The sequence below is a fragment of the Oratosquilla oratoria genome, chromosome 40 (genome assembly GCF_046742065.1).
Source record: "Oratosquilla oratoria isolate Oo_2021 chromosome 40, ASM4674206v1, whole genome shotgun sequence".
Classification (NCBI taxonomy): Eukaryota; Metazoa; Arthropoda; class Malacostraca; order Stomatopoda; family Squillidae; genus Oratosquilla; species Oratosquilla oratoria.
The window spans coordinates 38,821,330-38,841,329 of record NC_134816.1 but is presented as its reverse complement, the minus strand read 5'-3'; the positions used below and the strand labels follow the sequence as shown (position 1 = coordinate 38,841,329).

General features: G+C 44.9%; 1 protein-coding gene across 2 annotated transcripts in view; it reads right to left on the bottom strand.

Moving 5' to 3' along the window:
- Past1 (putative achaete scute target 1) overlaps positions 1 to 20,000 on the bottom strand; it is a 109,207-nt gene that overhangs the window by 37,478 nt on the left and 51,729 nt on the right. The window lies entirely within an intron of this gene.

Below are 20,000 nucleotides of genomic sequence, written 5' to 3'. Positions count from 1 at the left end.
TATCGATAGCAAATAATTAGTAAATAATGAAATAGTAGTCAGAACTCACACACACAAACCCAGGGTAAATGCGAGCCCAGCACGCGACGCACCGGTCCACCTCCACCATCGAGCCTTAGTCGTCTAGACTAAAGCTAGAACTTGATATTTTATTCATCTCTATGGCAGCCCCTCTAGGTGAAGGTCGTATATAGCGTGACGTCACGCCCAAGACAGCTCCTGGTTGGGCGAATGGCTGACGGGGTCGGGGAGGCCACGCCCCCTTCTAACCCCAATGTTTACATTTTTGCTTGGGGTTGGCGCCAGCCGATTCTATGCAGCTGCGAGGTACCCCCCCCCCACCTCCGGGAATGGGTCACGGCCGACCGCTGGCCAGTTCACGCCGGGGGCCTGGTGAGACCCGTTCACACCATGGGTCGCCGCTCCCAATACCGATTGAGTAACAAAGCTAGCAGCAGTAGTAGTACTAGTAATAGTAGTAATAGTGGCCATCTTGGCCGTCATGGGGATGGAGGGACGGAGGGAGGTACAGAGGGAGTAAGGTAGGGAACAAGGGAGGGCAGCAATGGGGAGGGAGAGGGGTAACGTGTATATGTGTGTGGGGGGGGAGGAGGTCTGCGTGATGATTTGGGCGTGGCTACGTCATCAACTCCCGGGTGACAGGCTACCGAGACTGAAGCTCCTTTCTCTCTCTCTCTCTCTCTCTCTCTCTCTCTCTCACACACACACACAGTCAACTTCAGTACTCGAACCGGCCACCTATACCCAGTACATAGGACACAGGTGCATACGTTAGACCAAATGTTATGATAATATATACAGAACTGGCTCAGTGGGCACCCGCAAATGGATTTCTCACTTGTGCACCACGCTTCCTCGAACATGACCCTTATGGTGCATCGCAATACGGGTCGTTTTGGGGTGTCCTTCCTTGGAATCGAACCCTGCTGCTGCAGATGGCCCAAGAATTCCCTACACTTCGCTTGAACCTTTCTGTGTCCAACCCTGCCCAAACCTACGAATTATCATGAAAGTAGAAAGAAACCATTTGTTTTTAATGAAAAAATATTCCATTTCATTCTTTAGAGTTTTGCTAATACACACACAATTATATATATATATATATATATATATATATATATATATATATATTTCCGACTTTATCGACGAAACACCCAAATACATACACAAGATGTCGCTTTCAAATTCAAGAGACCGAAATCCTATCAAAGAGAGAGAGAGAGAGAGAGAGAGAGAAATAACATGGCGACACCATGCTGCACTCTTAAGGACCTCCACCCCCTCATCCTTCCCCCCCCCCGTCCCTCAATCGAATTAACACCCGGGCAGGGGGGGGGGAGGTTAATGGCACTGCAGTCTAGACCCTGTAGCCCGGGCACTGCAGTGTAGATCCTGTAGCCCGGGCACTGCAGATGAGCACTGCAGCCTGGGCACTGCATGAAGGACGCCCTTTCACCCGTGTAGTTTGGCACCACGATGACGTCATCGTCAGGGTTGGTGCCAGTGACGTCACAAGGCTCCCATTGACGGGCGCCACACTGGGAGATTCCTGACATTGATTCGAAGAAGTGAAAGCTGCTCTCGGAAGACGGACATGATCGCCAAATATATTGCTGCCTTAGTCTCCAAAGAATTCTACTAACTTAGAAAGGGTTTCTAAGAATACCCTCGTCCTGGCTTCTAGAAGCTCCTTTGTCCATGTTGTCGCCAGGCGATTTTATTCATCTCGCGGGGGGACCCTTCTGTTGCCACGTGTCAGCCACCCGCTTCTGTCTGTCGTGACATCGCTGACAACGCGTGGTTCAATTGGACAACCCACGAACTGATGATCTCTATTGGGTAATATGTACAATACGTAGTAAAACCAGAGACGCTTAGCTTTCGGACCGTGTGATCACACTTCACACACACACGTACAAGTATACACATACATAACATACACATATTAGCTCAATTGTCCCTGGATCACATGAAGAATCCTCACCCCAGACTTCCACAAGGTGACAATTCCTCATGTGGGCCTTCCTGGGTTTACGATTCTTCGGTTGTACAAGTTGATGACAATTAGCATAACCCTCATTCAACCTAACCTAATCTTTACTCCACTGTTGATATTCGGCGTACTGGGGTGACAATTCTTCAGATGGGATCTCATGGGGTGACGATTCTTCAGGTGGGCGTTTTGGGGGTGACAATTCTTCACGCGATACTTGTCCCCTCTTTATGAGGGGGTTGCCACGAATCCAAGTGAAGCTCAGGGGCTGACACTGTTGTCCAATCCGCCTTCCTCTGGGGTAGGAGTTCCCACGGGGCAGACGTCTCCCACAGGTAGCACTGACATGAGGACGAACGGAAGCTGTCAGCTATGCTATACGCTGACACCGCCATCCCACGCCTTGCTGACAGGCCTGCTGACCACGGCACCCTGAGCTGGCATTTGCCGCCAAAGCTGACTCGTGTCGTATCTCTCGCCAGAATGTAGGCTGACGCCAACGAACGAGCCAGTGTCAGCAGTTCAGTGGTCCTGACGAGGCGGTCGTCAGACTTTCCTCTCCCCCTCAGTACCATGAGAGAGAGAGAGAGAGAGAGAGAGAGAGACTTCTGTGATGACAAGCCTGCATCCGTCGATAACATCAAAGCACACGTACACACACACACGTACACGCGTACACACGTACACACACACACACACACAGGAGACATTTGACCACCACCATAATGCATTTTCCGCTAAATTCTTTTCCCTGAAGGAGGAAGAGGCCGGGCTTTAGGCCCTTGCCCCCCAAAAAAGTGACGAAAGACCGCCGTCCGACGTCCGCCGGGAAGGTTCTCACACACACAGGAGGAGGAGGAGGAGGAAGAGGAGGAGGAGGAAGGCCTTCGCCATCACGTCTCTTCCTGTGTGTTGAGACATCATCGTCTCTTATCGTAGGCTCCGTTACGCCAGTTCATTTTACCGGGAGGAGGAAGCGGAGGAGGTGGAAGAGGAAGTGGAAGAGGTGGAAGAGAGGAGGAGGACGGCGGAGAAGGGAGGACGGCGGAGAAGGGAGGAGGTGGAAGAGAGGAGGAGGGAGCGGAAGAGAAGGGAGGGGAAGAATAGGGAGGAGGAGGAGGAGGAGGGAGGAGGAGGAGAAAGAGAAAGGAGGAAGATGAGGAGGAAAAAGGTATTGTAATTCTCAAACACCCCCATCCCCTCCCCCACCTCTACCTTCCTCCCACCCCCCTATTGGTGGTACAGCCCCGAAGACTGACACTCGGTCCCCGGATTGGGGGACCAGGATCTCAATGAGAGATGTACGCACACATGTGCACACGCACACATACGCGTGCGGGCTCCAAGTTCAACGGCCGCCTGTTACCAAACAAAGCAAAGCAAAGACAAGCAAAGCGAGGCGCGTTTGACCGCAATGGCAGAGGCATTTCAAGCATCACCAGCGCTTCCCCCCGTTTCACTACACGGGGCTGCCGCCGCCGCCAGGCGATTTCATTCATCTATGTGCCAACAGCGAATCCAAGGAGATTAAGGAAGAAGGTTACGAAGGCCAGGGGTGTTAAAACGGGTTTAAAGGAAAGGAAGTTAAAGGAATTGACTAAGCGAAGGTGCAATTCAATTCTGATGTTCAGAGGGGGAGGAGAGGAAAGGGGGAAGGTGGGAGAAGGGGAAGGTGGGAGATGGGTAAGGTGGGAGGGGGAAGGGGGGAAGATGGGAGGGAGGAAGGGGAAATATGAGAGGGAGGGAGAAAGGGGGAATATGAGAGGGAGGGAGAAAGGGGGAATATGAGAGGGAGGGAGGGAGGAAGGAGGGGAGGGAGGGAGGAAGGAGGGGAGGGTGGGAGGAAGGAGGGGGAGGGTGGGAGGAAGGAGGGGGAGGGTGGGAGGAAGGAGGGGGAGGGTGGGAGGTAGGAGGGGGAAGGTGGGAGGGGGGAGAGGGGAAAGGAAGTGAAAGGAGATCGGTGACAAGGAAATAATGCAGACGACACGGTCTGCCATCTGTCATCTGAAATCAGCATCAGCAAACAGACGGCACGTCGTTACAAAGGTTTCCCACCCACCCACCTCCAGCCATCCTTCCTGCCTTTGTCAATCCCGGTGGACTTTTGTTTTCTACCAGTGCTGTGACCACCATTTCCTGATGCTCGAGGGAAAGAAAAAAAACAAAAAAAAAAGTCATTCCTACAAGAAAAAAAATCATCCTCGAAAGACAATAAATAAACAAGGAAAATAACACCAAATAATCTCGCAACATCCTCCTATCTACCTACTCTACTCCCTATCTACCTTCCTTAAACGGAAGCAGCATAGCCCAACAGCAGCATAGAAGTAACACAAGCTGAGTGGATTCAGCATAGCAAATATGACAGAAGTAATAGTAACAGTAGAGACATCTAGGCAATTGTAGTAGTAGTAAAAGTTGTAGTACAAGCAGAGTAGTCGCGGCAATATCTGTACTTTGGAAATAAGGCACATGCAAGAATGCGGGCACCGTTATGGCTGAGAGAGAGAGAGAGAGAGAGATAGAGAGATAGAGAGATAGAGAGAGAGAGAGAGAGAGAGAGAGAGAGAGAGAGAGAGAGAGAGAGAGAGAGAGAGAGAGAGAGAGAGAGAGAGGAGAGAGAGAGAGAGGAGAGAGAGAGAGAGGAGAGAGAGAGAGAGGAGAGAGAGAGAGAGAGAGAGAGAGAGAGAGAGAGAGAGAGAGAGAGAGAGAGAGAGAGAGAGAGAGAGAGAGAGAGAGAGAGAGAGAGAGAGAGAGAGAGAGAGAGGGAGAGGGAGAGAGGGGGGGGTCTCGACCGGCCCCGACTGCGTTCAAACCGGGATCCCATGTACTAAAATCGCCAGGCATCCCCTTCGTCTTCTGCTGCAGAAGAGCGCGCTCGCCTGGCTCCGAATTGGTCACGTGCGAAGCGGGTTTCCCTCCTTCCGTCGCCACTCGATGACATTAAACCCAACCTTTGCCACGAGAGAGACAGAGAGAGAGAGAAACCAACACTCCATCTTAGCATGAGCGCGCGCGCACATACATAAGGTCACATCCTGTGTGTGTGTGTGTACATACACACTTATACATACACATATGTATGTGCGTGCGTGCGTTCAATAATACAGTACCTAAATACACCAAGGCGAGTAGTGAAAAAGTATACATTCCTTGTTAAACCAAATGTTACAAGACCCTCTCTCTTCAGCTTCTCAGAGCCGATCCCTTCTCCCCTCCTCCCCGCCTCCTATTGGGAATTATGACGAAACTGGTGAACCAGACTGCTTCTGCTATCGAGGAGGAGAACGAGGACGAGGAGGAGGACGAGGAGGAGGAGGACGAGGACGAGGACGAGGAGGACGAGGAGGAGGAGGAGGAGGAGGAGGAGGAGGAGAAGGAGGAGGACGTGACGAAATCCTAAAGTTCATCGGACGGGAAAGGAGAGCAGAATGGTTTGGTAACGGTATAACCAATGATAAACCTCTCTCTCTCTCTCTCTCACTGCGACGTCAGTACATCGTCGCATCCGTCAGGCTGACTGTGTCATGCGACTGCTATTCCTGCTGTCGCCAACCCCCCCACCCCGCCTTCGTTTGCATGCCCTCCTTACTTCCTTCCTTCCGCCCACCGATGCCTTACAATGACAAGCACGTGAGTGGATGGGGGGTTTGTGGGGGTTAGGTTAGATGTGAGTTAAGAGGGGGGGTTATCGCGTCCCGAGATGAAAAATAGACAATTTCGTAAATTTTGTGTGTGTGTATATATATATATATATATATACACACACACATACATATACCAAGGCTTTTTCCCCCTTACAAGGGGGGTAGCCAAAAAGAAAAAGGCATAAAATCATTCCCACCCATTCCATCCCTGAATACACTCCACACCCCTCCACCCTCCCTCTCATCTTAGCACCTCCTGAATGACGGGTCATCCCTGTACCTTGTCCACTGCCCTGGGTCAGAAGCAGTGTCGCAAGACACAGCACATCCACAGCAAGGCCGCTTCATTAAATCGGCGACCCCCCTCTCCGTCCCCCCATTGCATAAAAGGAGAGGACGGGGAGAAATCCCTTCGGGCTGCTTCAAATTTTGCTCACACATACTACCTCACCCCCCATCAACCCGCCCATTCCACCTCATGCTATCACATCATCCATATACAACCATTCTCCATTCACCCCTGTCTTCTGTCCTCTCCCGTCCTTCCTCAACAGACATTCCCCTCTTCCCCAAAGCCCCCTTCACCCCATCCATCCACCTCATCCTAGGACGCCCCCTCATGTTCACTCCCTCCACATCTGCCTTCCACACCTCTTTTACTAGTCTTTCTTCACTCATTCTTTCCATGTGTCCAAACCATCCTAATATTCTTTCATCAACCCTATCTCCCAGCTCCCTTTCCACCCCTGTTCTCCTCCTCACCTACTATTTCTTCCTCTTCCTCTTCATCCTCCTTCCTCCTCCCTCTCCCTTTTCCTCCTCCTCCTCCAATCAATAATAAAAAAAAAATGAAATAAAATATCCCTAAGGAAAAATATCCTTCCACAAGTCCTTGTCATTTACATCCTTCGCAATAGTGGAAATATGTTACAAAACCGCGTGCCAGTTTCTTACATTAATTCTTTTCTTTACCGACGCGGCACCCACTGATAACTAAAACATTCAAACAAAACCAAAATCATCAATAACGACTTCTATCCAACGAAGGGAAACTCCTCCACAAACCACATATAAAAATTACAGTAATACAAAGAAATTCAAACAAAATACGTAATTAAAATAATTTTTCCTGCCAGGATACAAAATGACAGCAACCAACCACAAGATTCTCTAGTAAACAACAAGTCTTCCTCAAGCTAAGCCTTTTTTCGTCTAGTTTTTCCTCTAGAACAGTGGTTCCCAACCCCAGGGTCGCGACCCAAACTAGGGTCGCGAGGGTGTTTTTGAGGGGCGCCAGAGGGTCTTTAAAAAAAAAAATACATTCAAGTTTCAAATGTATTTAAATTCATTGTGCTAGTATATATAAACTGAACTATAAAAACAAAAGTTTAGAAACATTATGCAAGTACGTAGAAATATAACATGAAATGGTTGAATTTATTATTACAATTAGGGTCTAGAATGTGCCGATGATTTGTATAATGTTCACATCACTAAATGAAAAAAAAAAATCATATACAAATGTAAAATTATTATGACATATCAAGGTGTTCCCTGAATACAGAAGTCGATACAAAGGGTCCCACAAAGCTTGAAGGTTGAAAAACACTTAACTCATCCTTGAGTTAATCTCCACGAATTGAGTCGATTCATTACACACGGGTAACTCCCTCTTGCTCACTCCCACTCCCCCGGCCTCATCAACTTCTCGCACCAGCGACAGCAAATCTTTATGCAAATTGAATACAGCATCCTATACAACAACCGATCGTTACATGTATGGTCTCTCAATGCAATATACGCCGCTTCCGATGAATTCCCATTTCGCCAAATTTTGGCTAAACATTCGTGTCCGAAAGGCATTTTAGACAAAATGGGAACAACACCAGCGCTTCTATCCTTGGGTACGGAACTGCGGATTATCTCTTTTTCTTTTCTTCTTCCTTGGGGAGGACAATAGTCCCCATTTGTAAAAGAGCGCTACGCGACTGTGGTCCGTAAGGAAGTCACAAAGTCCCTGACAGCCGCCTCTAGCCATGAAAGACCCAAAAGTCCATCAGCCCTGCCTGGACATTCCACCCTCCCCCCCAAATGACAAGGCAGACATCATCAGAACTTTCATACCCACGGACAACATCCCACCACCACGGACAATATCCCACCACCACCGCGGAGACATTTTAGGATCCACGACAGCTGATTATTTGTCACAGACTGGTTCACCAGCGCTTCTATCCTACTGCAAGGGTCAGGCTACTACGCGAGGGGGAAGGGCAATTGACTAACAAGGCGGAGGATAGGCGAAATGTCCGGTACAGTACTACGCTAATGCATGGGATTACGCTATCATACTGAAGCTTCGGACATAAATACAATGTCTCTGAAACAATGTTTCCGTGTCTCGCTGGTGTTTCTGGACTGTTTCGAGACAGTTTCTGAAATGTCTCAAGCCAGTCCAAGGACTATTTTGCAACAGATCTTGGGCTCGGGTGTGAACAGCTAGCCAACACGTTGGCCTACAACTTTGTGCCACGTGGACAACAATGACAAACTAAAGAAAACTGATACGAAACAGTTGATGAACAGTTTCAGCAACATCCAGAAACACGAAGAAACGAGGACAATGCTTCAAGAACGGTCTAAGAGTAAAATAGTAATAAAATAGAATAAAACAAATTAAAATAATATATTTCAACTACTTGTTCTACCTATCGCCGGCCGACTTTATTCATCTGTGGGCGAGTATGGGTGGGCGTGGCAAACGTCAACCCACCACCACCACCACCACCACCTGGCTCTCAGCTGAATAAAATCGGGTAGCAGCAGCTAGAAGAAAATATATAAATAGGGCTTCAAGTATTGTGTACTTTACAAGTTATGTGGGAGGAGGAAATGGGGGAAGGAGGGAGGAGGAGGAAAGGGGAGGAGGAAAAGGGAGGAGGGTGAAAAGAGGAGGGTGAAAAGGGAGGGGGATTAGGAGGAAGAAGAGGGAGAAGTGAGGGGGAGGGAGAAGAGAGGGGGAGGGAGAAGTGAGGGAGAGGGGGAGGGGATGGAGGAGGAGGAGAAGAGGAGGAGGAGGAGAAGAGGAGGAGGAGAAGAGGAGGAGGAGGAGAAGAGGAGGAGGAGGAGAAGAGGAGGAGGAGGGCGGCAAGGTCCAATTTACCAAAAAGCACAACTTGCGTGTTACCTCTCAGGCACCTTACCGGGAGTCCGTGGGCGTGCCAACGGGCGTGAAGACGCCCGCACGCTCCACCACCGGCGCCCCAGGGCAGCTTGAAAGAAGAGGGCGGCACAGGTCATCCGCCGAAGCGATCGTAAGGTACAGTGCACGGGTTCGAGTCCCGCTTTTGGAGGACAAAACATCTCAGGCAAAAAGCCAATATTCCTTTTAATCCCCATTCTATCGTTCTTTTAAACATAAATCACCAGAGTTTCTATCCTCGGCAGAATAGAAAAGTCTGTAGTAAAAAAAAAAAAAAAAAAAAAATTATATATATATATATATATATCTATATATAAACACATCACTACACTTGTACAGTCACACTTCCCACCCCTCCCCTCTGATATAAAAAATTGTCAGAAATGACCCCGGGAACAGGGTCAACGGGTCCGCCACTGCTCACGGAGGCACCCGGCGGCGTCTCGACCCCCCTCCCCCCTTCCCCGCGGGAGCCTTCCTGGGTCCAAAGAGATCATCGACCCAACAAGGACGAGATGAAGACGAAGACTGGGAAAAAACGAAATGGGACTCTTCCTAGGTTCCAAAGAGGAGGAGGAAGAGCAGGAGGAGGAAGAGGAGGAGGGGGAGGAGGAAGAACAGAGAAGAAAATATGGGAAAAAAACAAAAAGAGGCGGTGTCTGAGTGAAACTTGGCGGAAGGAAATGGGGGGAAAGGGGGAGTGAATAGCAGGTGGAGTCTCTCCCTCCCCCCCCCCGAGGGAGGGGAGGTGAGTGGGGGGCATCCAGGGTGACTTTGTTCTTACGGCAAACAGTTTACCGTTGCTTCTATCCTGCCGGCCAATATCGCACCGCCGCCATCATGCAGTACTGTGTATTTTACGTGTTGTGTGTGTCAAAGAGGTGGAGGAGGGGGAGGTGAAAGAGGAGAAGGAAGAGGAGGAGGAGGAGGAAGAGGAGGTGGAGGAAGAGGAGGGAGGTGGAGGAAGAGGAGGAAGGAGGAGGAAGAGGAGGAGGAGGAAGAAGAGGCGGAGGAAGGAGGAAGAGGAAGGAGGAGGAAGAGGAGGAGGTGGAGGAAGAGGAGGTGGAGGAAGAGGAGGTGGAGGAAGAGGAGGTGGAGGAAGAGGAGGTGGAGGAAGAGGAGGGGGAGATGCAGGAGGAGGAAGAGGAGGGAGGCAAATGAAACTACCCCGAAGGAATTGGGCCAATCCGTAAGGAAGACGGGAGCGAGAAAGAAGGCGTCGGCGGCGGCGTCCTGGGAAAATCCGGCGAAAGTAAACACGGAGAGACATCGAAGACGAGACAAAAGGCCTCACACCTACCACACGCCCTTCTCGGCCTCGAGGAGGACGTGGGCGTTGGGTGGAAGAGGATGTGGGTGTGGGGCGTGATAAGCTGCGTGAGAAAGAACAGGAACTGAAAAGTGGAGGAGAGGGAGGAGGAGGAGGAGTTGGAGGAGGAGAGGGAGGAGGAGGAGAGGGAGGAGGAGGAATGGAGAAGGAAAGGGAGGAGGAGGAATGGAGAAGGAAAAGAGAGGGAGGAGGAGGAAAAGAGAGAGGGAGGAGGAGGAAAAGGGAGAGGGAGGAGGAGGAGGAGGAGGAGGAGGCGGATGAGAGGAAGAGGAGTAAGGAGGAGGGAGAGGAGTAAGGAGGAGGAAGAGGAGTAAGGAGGAGGAAGAGGAGTAAGGAGGAGGAAGAGGAGTAAGGAGGAGGAAGAGGAGTAAGGAGGAGGAAGAGGAGTAAGGAGGAGGAAGAGGAGTAAGGAGGAGGAAGAGGAGTAAGGAGGAGGAAGAGGAGTAAGGAGGAGGAAGAGGAGTAAGGAGGAGGAAGATGATGGAGAGGAAGAAATAGTAGTGGTTCTTCCAATGAAATTAACATTCGAAACATATGTGCACGAGAGATGGTCTAAAAAATAAACAAACAAACAAATAAAATTGGGGCCATTTATGACCGAGATGAATATCTAAAATTACGGGGGGCGGGGCATCCTAATCCACATTTTTTTAATAATACCAAATGGCCCATATGCGGCACTCCAATAAAAACGCAAACTACTGGATTAACTAACCATTAACAACCCTGTGATAGAAGCACTGGTAATCACACGCGTAGACTAGGTCAGGTCAGGTCAGGTCGTCCTCTTGATTTGTGGGTCATGGATATGTGTATGAGAGTGATGTAGGAATATTCCCTTTCACCCTTTGTATGGGGCAAGAGTACCCAACTGTAGCGGCGCAAATCACCCCCCACCCAGGTTCTACTCCCATGCACACCACGTCCAGAGGGCGACAGCCCCCCCCCCCAAAAAAAAAAATAATAATAATAATAATATCAAAAATAATGATAAACCATGTTCTCCACTACCTCCCCACTTCTCTTCTTCCTCCTCCCATCCCTCCCTATCCTCCTCTCCTTCCCTTAGCCTCCTCTCCTCTCTTTCCCTTACCCTCCTCCTCTCCTCTTCTTCCCTTACCTCCTCCTCTCCTCTCCCTCCCTTACCCTCCTCCTCTCCTCTCCTCTCCTTCCCTAACCCTCCTCCTCTCCTCTTCTTCCCTTACCCTCCTCCTCTCCTCCCCTTCCTTCTCAGTCCTACCCTCACATCTTCTCCTATAGTCTTGACAGGGTACTACCGGATTCGACCGGTCGAGGCGGAGACCCGGATCCCGGTAAGCTACAGCCGGTCCGGAACAACCCGTTCATCCGGACTCGAACCTTGTATCACAGTTGTACACATGTACGTGGCTCTGTGTGTGTACAAACGGGTGACTGTGTACACGTAGCCCTGGGTGTGTACATGTGGGTGATAACCCGTGTGTACTTGTAATGTGACTCACCATGGCCCTGGATCACGTGTCACACTCGTGATCGTCAGCTCCTAGCCTCCCGGATGAGAGCTCGGAATTCATCTACGTCCCGATCTACGGGTAAAACAGAAGTTCTCTACCACATACTCTCCCCTTTTCTCAAGGGAGACCGTAACGATGTGTAGTATTAGGAGAAGACTTTCACTCCCTGACCGTGACAGTATCATCGGTGGTATAGGTAGTGGTATGCGCCCATACCAACTTCCCACGGGTCTCTATTATCAAGGCGAACAACACGCGTTCTCCCATCACCCATACATTCGAGCCCGAAGCTCGCCTATGGAGTTTCACTAAATCCATAGATTCTATTGAAGTGTATCTATATTTCTATACAAGAGGGGTCACGCCCCCCCCCCCAGGAAGTTAGATGGGACTTTTTTGTGATTTCTTTGTTTCAACATGGCGGTCATACGAACAACACGACAACCAGCTCAATAGACTTTTTTTTTAATAGACGGTATGGTGCTGGGCTTAACGTTGACGCGGCGTGGGTTCGAGTCCTGGCTCCTGCACACTTCAAGCGTATGTTCAGTATGTGTTCAGCTGCGGAGCAAATGGTGTTCAGTTTGTGAACACTAAACCATATATGTCCATTGTGTCACCATATTGACACAACTGGAGAGAGAGAGAGAGAGAGAGAGAGAGAGAGAGAGAGAGAGAGAGAGAGAGAGAGAGCGAGAGGGGGGGGGGGCGTAAATACACTCCCTGAGGAGGGGCGAGAGCACCAAATTATGATAAAATAAATAATAATAAAATAAATTATCATAATGAAATAAAAAAATAAAAAAATAGCCGTAACCCATAGCCGTAAAAAAAAAAAAAAAAAAAAAAAAAAAATAGCTCCAGCCACACCTGTAACAAACCATCGCGTACCGACCGACCACCAGAATGTTACCGGAGTTCTGACAGCCCCCGTGCCAAGTGGCAGCACAGATAAGAAGAGCTCAGTCTGAATCACCAACAACGCTCACTTGTCCCCTTCACTCCACCCGCCACCAGACGATTTTATTCATCTCCATGTCTAACACATCCTCCAAAATTCACTGCAGGACCACCGGCCTATCCACGAGAAGACGGTGCAGCCTAGGGACAACGACCATTGAAGAGGATAGAAGACCTGGTGAGTGGTAACCAACGTTCCCTAGTCTAAGCTGTGTGCATGTACACATACACGTTTTACAACTAGTACACAAAGAAAAAATGTGCACACAAGGTTTTCTAATGATATTAAAATCCATTCAATACAAAAGTTCCACCTAAACATCAACTTGTAAATTATCTAAAATTATGGTAACCGTCAAACCAATAATTGCATTTTTTTTCTAACTCTAACGCTTCCATTGCAAACGAAATGACTGCCGCTATGTGTGCGCACATACTTTTCAGAGAATGGAAAGTTTGTGCACAAAAAAAAATCTGCGCACACTCACAGCAATAAATAAATAAATAAATAAAATAGAGGGAATACTGCTGGTAACCTACAATCAATAACCTCGGGAAATACTTTTTCCAATGGCCAAAGCCGCGTCTTCCCCACGCTATCGTTATCACTGATAACACAGTGACCTTTCACCCCTACGGACTAGCGTCACGCAAGACTGCCTCGTTTAACTCCTCCCATACCAAACGATACTCGTGTCGTTGCTTGGCTGCCGCCTGGCCATTTTATTCGCCTCCGCGTTGGATCCTTTGAGAGAGATAGCATATTCTGGTCCACCATTTCCATAATAAATAAAATAAATTAATTAATTGATAAAAATAAATTAATTAGGTAATCATGGTTGTCGCCAGGATATTTTATTCGTCTGCAGCAGCCCCCCCCCATATCTATGGGTTATTTCCCCACCCCCATATAGAACAATGCAGGGAATAGTCACACCTGCATGGCTTCAATGCAGGTGTACAGGTGCAGCCTGATCCTTTCACTACTGGGACACCATTCACAGATGTTATGCAGTCAAATACAAGATCTATTTCAGGTACAATGAACGTGTCTTTCTGTAACAACAGGATGAAGACCAACTGAAACTATCGCCTTTGGTATTTAGGGGTTTCATTCCAGATAATAGTACATGATTTAAATCAGTTTGAGCATGTGTGTGTGTGTGTACGTATATATGGGGTGGGGGGGTTTGATGTCACTGGGCAGGGGTGGGGTTAGATAATTATGGTAAACATGGCCAATTTGTTTGAACATGTAGATCTTTTTCTAAAACAAAGTAATCCACCTTGAAATAGTTAAAAGGAATCAAGTCACTTGATGTGACCCATTTTTTTGTATTCTGCATATCATATATGGTATCTATGTTCAACTTACAGAAAAGACAATGAAGAAAAAAAATATAACAAAAATAAATAAAACACATTGTGCCATCTCAATATCACCAGTACAGCATGATCAACAATCTCGCAAGCAAAGTGGCTACAGACTAGTATTTCATCTGTTCCATGCCAGACTGTATCAATCCTTTTATTCTGATAACTACCCCGCAATTTCATCAATATCCATGACACTCTATTAATGAGGCAACAAATTTTTGACATCCATGATAATCAGGATAATACAATGAAGGCCAAGAAGAAAAAAAGTTCAATAAAATAGCTCAGTTACAGGCTGCATTGATCTTACAATATACAAAAACAAGGCTGCACCTATCGCAACAATAAATAATGTTGAGGTAAAACATGCCTAAAAAAAAATTAAATTTAACTGAAAAATCTTATGAAATGTTGGAAATGCAACAAAATTATTATAATTACTTCAATAGGTGCAGAAAAACACTGTATAACAGTCCAATCTAACAAGGATTAAAAATTAGCCAATTGTCAATGGCCAATGAAAAATAAACGATTCCACAGAAAAGTCAAATTCCAATATATTAGCCATGTTCACATAAGACAGCCAACTTTGTGTGGTATCAATATTAAAGAAAACTTCTTCATAATAAAAATCTTAACGACTACAAAAGCAAAGTCGATAGGGATGAAAATCTCTGCAGGGTCACCCATGTTGAATAGGTTTTGTATGAAAGATGAGACAGAGCAGCTCACACACAGTCACAAGACCCGCTGATGAAAATACCACTAAAATTTTCTACAAATGCATTCAGCATGAAGTAAAACCTATTGCAAATCTTACTGATGCACAACATAGAACAAGCAGCTGTAGACAGTTATCTAGGAGTTATAATTTTCCTGCAATAAACACCCTGGGCAACAGATTGATTGTTATACAAATCAAAACTACAAAGAAACGAGAAGCTTGTACAGTATCATTAGGATACTGGGTTCACCCAACGGGAATCAAATGGACACTCTTGCAGTATCACAACAGCATGCAAAGATAACAATCAGTACTTGAGATACAAAAATCACACAATCTAGAATAATTTCTGTGCTACATTACATCCTATTCTTCCCTATTCTACAACCTGCCTCTGTTCTGGCTGCAGCTTTGTGATTTTATCAAACCAAGGCAAAAGTCCACAAAGAGCCAAAGGGTAAAGCTCATCTCTATCAATCCTTTTGCTGCAACGTAGACAATATTACAGTTTCTTCCCAAGAATCTATCGGAAAGCCCTAGGACCACTGATGACTAGTTTGAAGCTTTTTTGCTTGTAAAAACAATTAGCAAATATCAGCATTATGATAAGGTTTTATGGGCCACTGCTAACTAGTTTGAAGCCGAGTTTTTGTTTGTAAAAATAATTAGCAAATATCAGTATTATGATAAGGTTTTATCTATCATTAAAGGGAAGGGAGCACTTGTGAAGGGCACAGATAGACAAAATTAATTCAGAATCGATCGATCTATGGGCCCTGTCCTCTTCTGCAAGAAATGTGCATCCCTCAAGAACACTGACCATAGCCACTCATTCAGCCAATAGGTTCCTACATGGAGATCTTATGGATTTGTCCAAAGAGAGTGCAGGCCAGTGTACAATAATGCATTCTGGGTTTTCTGTGTAGTGACAGTATCTTGGACACAGTGTCTGATGCCAGGCCATTTGAGACTCGCAAACAAAAAATAAAAATATACAGACTCACGAACATAAAAAAAAAAAACAAAAAAAAAAAAATTACAAAACTATTTTTCATGAAAATACAAAGGAGCTGTACACTTGTATCACTATATACATCAGCATGGGTGGGATATTAATAAATGTAGATGCTATATTATACTTCGCTAATTTAGACACGCTGTCACCACCAAAAACTCTGGCACATTTCCCAAGTTCAAATATATACAAATATAACTTCAACTGCTGTGCACTTGATAGCTACAGCAGTCTAAACACTTGGCTCTACAATGATAATTTCATTACAAAAATTGAATCAATGCATTGGCACAAACCAAGAGATTAGGTTGCAATTATAGAATCTAAATGAGATGAGGAAAAAGGATTGGTCTAACTCCATATACCTGACCACCATTGTAGCTACAATATACTTTGCAACAACCATAGAATGGTATGCAACAGCTACTTCTACCCCCCAAAAACACCGAGACAATGCATTTGGATACTATGCGAGACTACCCACTCCACATGGGATATCTATGTCAGGTATCGCATTTCAAACATTTGTTTTTAAACATGACCTACATGCCTCCTTCAGAGATGCAAAAACAACAGCACAGCTAATATTTCTGACATGTTCCACAATGGAGGACTTCTTATAATCACCATGTAAACAAATAAAAGTACTAATAAGAGGTATTATGAGTCATCCAAAATACATTCAACATCCACCCTAAACTAATGTCCTCTTCAGAAGAAATTTCAGCATAAGTTCACCAATTGTATTCGACAATAAAGTCACCAATTCAATGAGGTTACATCTCAAAGTTGAATCATTCATGCATTTTATTCAATTTGATACCACACAATCACATTCAGTTGAATGTAATGAAAGGCACAACACAAGACACCACCCAAGACATGCAAGTCTGTGTGCTTATCATACATGTTCTAATGTTATCTGATGTTATGGCAAACAAACTCCTCTTTATGAAGGAAAGTTTCTTAAATATTTCAAGAATTTATACACAACAGGCCTTCACCCAGGACTTACTGCATTCCACATCAACTTGGGATTTTAGTTATTTGAAATTAATCAACCGAGGCAGTCAAAATTTATTGTAGTAGAAGACTGTAGTCATGTATTCTATCTATATCTATATACCAAGGGCTTTTTTCCCATTTATAAGGGAGGTAGCCAAATCAAGTAGGTAATAGAAAGCTATAAATCATGCATTGCCCAGGAGACAGTGCACAAGTCCTCTCCATTTCTGTTGAAAAACAACATGTTATCACAGTGTACAGACTATTTTACAGGAGCAAAAACGTATGTTTGGAACAACTAGCAGTAATTTTTGCCACAAATGCATTACACTTTATTTCTCTTTTATCTAAATTCAGGTTCATATCTTGTCGATGCTTGTTTGTGAATTTTCTTTTTATCATTCTAAATCTAGCTGTATATCCTCTTGGTGACTACATCTTACTGATTGAAGTTTTCAGTAACAAGGAATTCACACTCCTTTCTGTATACTACCAAGATCAAATTTCCATTTTCCTTAAGTTGTTTATCCAAGGGTTTCCAGCAGTATTATATACAACAGACCACAGAGTTCAGTGATCCAGCATGTGACTAATCTAGGTCACGAAAAAATTTCCTCTGTTTTTATGGGTTCTTGATTATTGCCACACAACAGACTTGATATTAAATAATCAGCATTTTTATCTTTTTATTGTCAAGGTAAGAGAAGTTCACTTTCCCATTTGCTCACAATATATATCTCTTTTTGACCAAGCCATTTCTATAGTAATCACTCTTCCCAGATGCACATCAGTTGTGCAAGATTGTATGAAAGTGGCAGTTGCAGACAAGTCTATCGAAATAAACACAACAAGTGAGGACGGGGTCTTTATTAGTACGATGTTTCACTTACAGATTTTTTCAGGCACACCATGTACTTGAAAAAGTTGTAACAAGCGAACATCGTACTAATAATGGCTCCGTCATCACGTGGTGTTTATTTCGATGGTGCAAGATGGTCCACGTGGATAGAGGTGCTGGTAACCTAGAATCCTTAACAACACTACTCTAAGAATGTAGCAAGTGTCAATTCCATGGCCATAGATACACTTCTGGGGGTTACAGGTCTCATGCAAGGGAGATCCAAGGCAATGGACTGAATAAGCAACCAGATTATAGTTTTACAAATTATCTGTAAGTCTTCCTTTTCCATCTTATGTTTCCTTTTAAAATGTATATCTTCCTCTATATCCACATTTCTGTGGAGGAAAGCAATGTTGGTGACAACTATTAGGGGTGTCCATCTCTGGTAGGGACAGACACCATTTGGAAAATGTGCTTGTCAGGTCACTATCAAAAGTCTACAACTATGAAATTATCTTCATTGCACAAATAGGTTCAGTAGTTTTGAAAAAATGTATACATCTATATAGTAGGAACCAGTGAAAGGTATCTTCTTATACTGAAATACACAAGCACTTAGCAACAAAGGATCAATTGAAGAATCCCCCCACCCCCGTATGCACTGATTGGTGGGGGTCTGGGGTGCTCCATTGCTCTGTGCTGTCACTTGGGTCATGGTAAAAAAAAATTTATTACCTAACCTAACCATTAATGCTCCCAAACCATCAATTGAATAATAGAAAAATATTACCATGACCCAAGTGAAGACACAGAGTGACAGCGGAGTACTTTGGGCCTTAGTCAACCAGTTTGTGTGTGAGGGTGCATGCGTGTGTGTGCACGTACACGTGTAAGATTCTACAATTGGTCCGTAACAAACATTTAAAGAGGGGTAACCATGAAGACGATACTTTTAACCAATTTAACAAGCAAGACCTCAATCACAACTTGAAAACAATGCTATCCAATACTACCATTTAGTGAAAATAATACAGGCTATAGATTGACATTCAGAGAATATACCAACATTCTACTTAGTATTGTACTATCTGTGACCAGTAGCGGATACTGTTCTATGCTAAACAAGAACAAATACAAAACAAGATCTATACCAACAATGAGGACTGGAGACTTAGTTAACCTCTTCCATTCAATGATGCCTATGTAGGCATCATGAAGCTCAAGTGGGTATGCATGGATGCTGATGCCAGCATCTTGATTATTCTGTAGCCATAGCTAAGTTATCCCAAAATTTTGTGAACTGGTTTGATCACGTTTTCTGTGTTCATTACTTGTATTGAAGACATTAATGTAAAGTTTACATATAATCATGGACAAGACCTAATTACCTAAAACTATATATGTACCATAAGCCCTTTCTCCCCTTATAAAGGCAGATGGTAGAGTCAAAGCATGCACCCAATAAATACACATGAGAATCCAGTTAACATGCAACTCTGCACCTCACCTGTCATTAAGTATCAAGTCACACTCCACTGATGATGCTTTAAAGGTACTATTCACATATTTTGACCATCAAACAGATTTCACAAATAGTCAAGTCTTCCAGGTCATATTGTTGTTAGAACAAGAAAGTCTTCAACTTGTTTTTAAAAATTTGTTTAATGTCAGTGAAAATGTAAATCTTGAAGTTACACAAACCAACATTCATAAAAACTCTTAGCTTGGGCAAAGCAAGTACGACTGATATGGTCATCCCTATCTACCATGTTGCTCAGGCTGAAGTCAATATTGCATACATATCCATACAATGAAAAATAATACGGATAAATATATCATACACCTACCTAAAATACTGCCCCCATCTACCAAACCATCTATACCAAAAAACCATGAAAAAATATAATTTCATCTTCAGTAACTTGAACACATTTCATACATATATACACATGTATACACAATATATTTCAATACAAATTTAGCATACTTTTACACCCAACTCATGCACTGAAATACAACCTTTTAAAGGAGTTTGATTGCTTCTTAGATTTCCAGTTTCACGTTTCAGACATATACAGAAAATGAGACTTCTGGAAACTTGTTCAAAAGCAAGTTCCAGAAGGAATGATGCCATCCAAACCTTAATAATAAAGCTTTCAAATCCTTCCTAACATATCAACACCCTTGGTTACGACCCCTGAATTAGAATTTGTGTTCAGTTTGTTAGCTTAACCAGTCTTCCACGACATAGAAAACAAAATTACAAACTAAGAATTATCTCTTCAATAATGTAGTTGCCCTGCAATGATACCAAAGTGTCTCGTAATAGTTATTTAGGTAAAATTCCTGAATAACACACTGATGTTTATCGAGACACTAACAATGTCCAATA